Raw genomic sequence first — 6,000 nt, 5'->3', positions numbered from 1 at the left:
CTGAACTGAGTAGCTAGTTAATTTACTGTGGTGAAAGAGAGAGAACAGGGAGGGAATAATCAGTGAGAGGACATTCAGGAGCTGGGACAAGGAAGCAAGGAGACACAGAAGCAGAGTAACAAGTTTGCCACTTGGATGATGCCACTCCTGTCAGCTCACAAAGGTGGCTGAAGGTAAAGCAAATTTATCTGCTGCAAAACAGGTTTGGCTTCCTCTCCCCACAATGCTGCATACTTCCTTGTGCTCCCGGCAGAGGACAGCCCCGGCTGCTCCAGCCTCCCTTTCACACCGCGGTGGGCATGCAGGGGGATCCCAGAGTGTGGTCCATGTGTCCATCCTCACCCAACTGCTGCAGCTGACCCAGTGCTGTTCCCGGGCAGCAGAATGGTGAAGCTGCTCCAGAACCTGGGGACACACTCTCCAGGGCTGCTCATTCCCCACTGCAGTCTGAGTCAGTTCAGCAGCTTCTCCTGCCTCACCTCCCAGCTCTGCATTGGGGTGCCTCTGCCAGCAGCATCGTGCTACTGACACCACTGGCGACATCCTTGTCATCTGTGGATGGGTCATCACTTCCCAGAACTCCAAGATCTTTAGTGAACCTGAGCAGTCCCAGCACTGGGCAGACACCTTGGTTCTACACCACTGCTGTTGTTTTGTGTGGAAGTAAACATCAAAATGCAAATCAAGGCTAGCTGGTTGAATGGATCACTTCAGCACAAGACAAAAGGGAGCTGTTTGCAGAAGAAACTACTGCTACAGCCCCATAGAGCATTCAGAAAGCAGATGGGATTTGTGGGCAAGAATTTCACGCCTTTCTTAATCAAAGCAATTTTATGAGGGCTGGAGAAATGACTTGAGTAAAGTCACTGGGACCACAGATCACCCGCACAAACAGTTAGTTTAAATTAGGGAATTAGCAGTGGGTAAGGGAGCACTATCCAGTGCAGGTTTGAGACCCAAGATTTGGAAAGGCTGTGCAACAGTCCTCCAGCATCTGCTCTCTAAATCACCAGCATGCAGGAAGGCTCTGGCAGAGTTGAGGCACCACAGAAAATTAGCACCCAATCTGCACTGCCAGTCCAACAGACTCCTGCTCTCACTGAGCCAGTGCTCCAAAACCAACCAACTCCGTGATCAACAGGTGGATTAAATCAACAATGAAATCAACATTAGTGTAAACACTTCAAGTGGCCACCTGTTACAGTGAGCTCATGGACACTCTGTGCCCCCTTCCCCGGGACCCTGTGACTCTGATCGAGATAACCCTGGACCCCCTCCTTCCTGCCCCAATGGGGTTGGCGGAGAGCCAGGGAAGCCCACCCTGTCCAAAGTCTATACAGACCCCTGACATTTCCTGTTCATCCTCTTTTGCCCCGCTCTCCCCATGGACACCACAGAATAAAGAGAGCTGAACCAACATATATTGGGGTAAGAGCCTGTTTTGGAAATCTTTGCCATCTCCTGATATTCTTCCCCTCACAGCCTCGGATCTCTGGGCTAGCCTGATATTCAGGGGGCTGTATGAGAGGGGGAACATCAGTCACCTTTGGTGCTCTTATATGTGTTTGTCAGAGGCAAATCCTCTGAAACTGAGAAACGCTCTCAGGGAATTCACATGGAAACCATTTAATGTAAAAAGATATTGTCATGTTCACTTAGCCAACAGTGTCAGCTACCTGGCTCTGTGGAGAAATTGCCCCAAAAAATCCAATCACCTAAAGGTGCAAGCTGTACTTGGCCTCAGAGGATGAAAAAAGCCCAAAATTCACTGCAGTGCTGACTCTGTAGCTGAGTCCAAGAGTATAAATACTGATGGCATGTGGTGATTGGACACTGCTGGGACAGGCTCTCATCACACTCACCTGACACGGAGCAAAGGACATTCAATACTAACACAGGCAATACTCCTCCTTGTGGCTGAGCTTCCAGCTTCCAGGAGCAGGAATAGATTAAAAATATAATACTCTAAAACGTTTTAATGTAAGAGAGACTTTAAAAAAGCACATGAAAGATGAAGCGGGGGGTGTGGGGGAAAGACTATTAAAAAAATCCCTACTTTTTTAAAGAGGATTCTGATTAAATAACAACTCTCATTAAACAGAAGGTTTTAGCTTTCTTGAATATTTCCAATCTTCACCTCAGGAAACCTAATGTGAAAGAGATGCTTGGATCCCCAACAAAATCAGGCATTATCTTTACTCTTGTCTGTACACAGAAAGCATGGAGCAGAGACATCTGACACTCATGGCTCTAACCTGAGGAATAAATAAAACACGGTCCCTGCAGCTATTTTTAAAAGGGGTAAATTTAGAAGGAAGGAAGAGACAAAGGAGTGGAATATATTATTACTTTCAGGGTTTTTTTCAGTGCTCATTGGTTTGTACAAAGGCTTGGTATGTACCAGTAGGCATACAAGTGCTTGTGTGCATATGGCTGTTATTGCCATAATCCAGACACCTATGCAATGTTCCAGTTGTGGAGGATTCACTCTTCCACTGCCACATATCTGAACCGTGACCTGAACAAAAGCTTCATTTGGCACTCTGTAGTCCTGAAAGCCACAGTTTAAAAACATAGGACAACATTCTACAGCAATAGGAAAGTTAAGAGCAAGCATGCAAATTTTTGATCCTTTCCTATTTAAAACCAGTTTATCAAGTTTTTATAGCACAAACTCTAGCTATTCTTGAGGAAATGAGAAAAAGAAGCAGCTTCAAGATGCTGTCCTCTCAGCTGAGACACACAATCCACTCAAGCAGGAAATACACACAAATAGGGGTGGATAGTCAGTGTGAGATGTAGTGATAACAAGCTGCTGACATTTCAGAATTTTCCTTTGAATAGCAGGTGCTGGCTGAGTATACACAATGCTAGAAAGTGGGAAAGAGCTTTCCAGAAGTCATTGCCTTGAATCGCAGAACAACACTGCAAGAGACTGACTGCAAGCTGGTACGTAACCTGGTGCCAGGCCTATGCAGCAAAAATCAGAACAGAACAAAGCAAACACCTTTATTGAAAAAATACTTCAGAGCATTTTAGATGAGGAGAGAGGAGGCATTCATTATCACCATAGCAAAAAGACCGCAACAGACCTGCTCGGAGGAAAGGATGACCAGGCCAGCAAGATCCAGAAGGAAAGACAGATCAAGACACACAGTTTCTGGCATGACAAGATTTAGAAGGGCCTCTTGGGTCATCCCAGACTCTCCTACCACTGGCACACAAAATATATTATTACTTTTGTATGTGGCAAACTGACCTTTTTACATAACAAACCAGTATTTTGTGTCTGCTCTATACTGCATTTATTTCCTTACTTTTTTATTACAGTAATGAAATGGGATTGACTATTCTGTTTTCAGCCATCTCCGATACCAGCAGGAGCTGTCCTTACAGACACAGCAATAAACCCCCTCTTTGTAGCTTCATTGATCAGTCTATTCTCAGAAGTGCTGGAACATAGGGAGAGAATGGGGAAAATACCCATTCGAAGTAAAAAAATAAGAGGTTGCTACCTAGACTAAAAACTATTAATCTGTGAAGCTTTCTGCTAGTCCTGCTTTCCCACAGGTTTCAGAGAGTTGGCAGGAAAACAAACCCAAGCCTGTGAGGAATAAACAATGTCCTACAGTGGCATGTTTGAAATGCAGCGTGCTGACCTCAGAATTGAGGGAGAGAACCTTTGGGAGCTTCTCATAAGCACAAGAGGACAATTCGCCCACTTAAGTCACCACTGTGACACAGCTGTGAGTGGTCCAGGAGCAGCAGCTGGCCTTTGTTATCCTGGCTACACAATACCACAAGGGGAGTCCATGGTGGAGTCCTGGGAGTTTGCTCCCATGTAGTGCCAGGAGTCCTCAGATCTTACACTCATTCCAGATTCTTCCTCTTGCTTTTCATTTTCCTTTGATATCACTTCTATTCACTTTCACCGGCCCATAAAACAGTGTCAGAGGTGTGTGCCATTTTCCCTGTGCACACAGACACATAATAGCCCCTTTTTTCTCCTACTTTCACCTGGCTCTATCTGCCCCATCCCTACCTTCAGCACTGAACCGGTATCAGCAAACATATTCCATGGTCAGACCACAAAAGACTGAGGAATACAAATACAGCCTTTTATCCTCCTGAGTTGAAGCAATTCTTGCTTTTTTGAGCAAGGGTATCTGCATTTGTACACATGTATGTGACCACAAACATACACACATGCCTCAAGTTCCTCTTGAATTCAGCCTCTGAAAAGGCATGAGGCTGTCAGTGTGAAGAACCTGTGTCACATACTCTGGTTCTCTCATTATTTGTTACTGTGCTTAATCAGCTCTTTTACAGAATTACTCCATTCTCATTATCTCCTCTGTTGTTCTGTCCTCCAATGCCATTTACTGGACACAAGCCAGCAGTCCAAGAACTCTTCTTGCCCCCTTTTGCTCACCTTGAGCAACACAGTTACAGCAATCCACAGATACATCACCCCCAACAGAGAGGGCCAGCTCTTTTTCTGGGAGAGATTTGCCTCTCACTAGGATCCACTCTGATGAAGAAATCTTTACACAAGGGCAAAACAAAAAATAACGCCCATCAAATCTGAAAGGTGACCCTCATTTTAGTTAAAACGGTCCAAATCAAGGCTCAATTAAAGCCTCTTTTGTCTCAGGCACAGGCACTAGCAGGCAATCTTGGTTTTGCTGGTATTTAAAATTTTGAAGAAAGAACTGACAGCACCTATAACATCCCCTTTTCTCCCTATAACAATTCTTCCAGAAGCAAGAAAGCCAACATTTGAAAACTGAGATTCACACTTCAGAAAAATAAGTGTCCCATACAAGCAGAGAGAGCAAGGGCACGGGATTTCCATTGTTCAGATTAAAATCACACAATACAATTATTCTGCCAGCTCCCCAAAAAAAAAAAAAAAAAAAAAAAAAAGAAAAAAAAAACCACAAACTGTACTAGATAAAATCAGCAGTGGTGTTTCCTCTCAAACTGCAGAATAGCAACTTCAGTCCTTTTGACCCATGCTGAGGCTTGCATGCCCTGGTAATTTTAGCAAATGAGCAGTTAGGCCTTATCTATCTAAGTCAGGATAATTACTCTGAAAAAGCACCCTATCAGTACAGATCAGGCAGCATAGATTTTCATTTACTCTCACATATTGCACAGAAGTACCACACCTCCTCTCATGAGCTTACAACTGGCCCAGACATTGTAGGGAAGGAAAGAGACTGTTTAAAGAACAATAAAGAACTACTCAACAGAAGGAGAAAGGATTACCTTGAATGGCCTGCCACTGCTTTTTCAGTGATTCTGGTTTTCATCATCATCTCTGTTTTACTTTGCAAAGATTTCAACAATTATAATAAAAGAACTCTATCACATACTTGAGAAAAAAAAATAAAATAAATTATACAAGCAGTTATACCCAACCTTCAGGGAAATCATGACTAGGGCTGTTTGCTGACCCAGCAAACATATTTTGGGTAGAAACACCTACTAGGGAAAAAAAAAAAAAAAAAAAAAAAAAAGGCACAGTAGAAAAACAGCCGTGAGATAAAAAAGCCTCTTTCTACATCATTCTCATCTCATCACAGAATCCTTGCCATCACTCACTCTGTTAGGAAGTATTTCTCCTAAGGCATACTTCTTTTATTAACCCTGGAGTAAGGAAACAAGGTGACTCAAGGCCTCAGAATTGAACAGTTCAGTCTTGGAATATTGTTTTCTAGATATTACATGTCACCCAGTCTGACTAGAGTTGCAGTGATTTAGAATAAATATAACATTTTTTAACTAATTAGAAACTATGGGATGTTGTGAACCACCAATGATGAGCAGGAGAAAATTTAAAGTTAGCAGGAGCTCAAGAATTTAATTTTAAAAATCCAATCTAATGTCAATGTTTCTGGTGACATTTCCATGAAATAGTGATCTAGATACTGATTCTTTCTTCCCCAAGTAAAATCCACTCTAGATCATTCCCTCACCCTTACATCAGATTCATGC

This window comes from Lonchura striata, chromosome 2 (genome assembly GCF_046129695.1).
Source record: "Lonchura striata isolate bLonStr1 chromosome 2, bLonStr1.mat, whole genome shotgun sequence".
NCBI classification, from domain to species: Eukaryota; Metazoa; Chordata; class Aves; order Passeriformes; family Estrildidae; genus Lonchura; species Lonchura striata.
Note: the sequence above shows the minus strand (reverse complement) of the source record.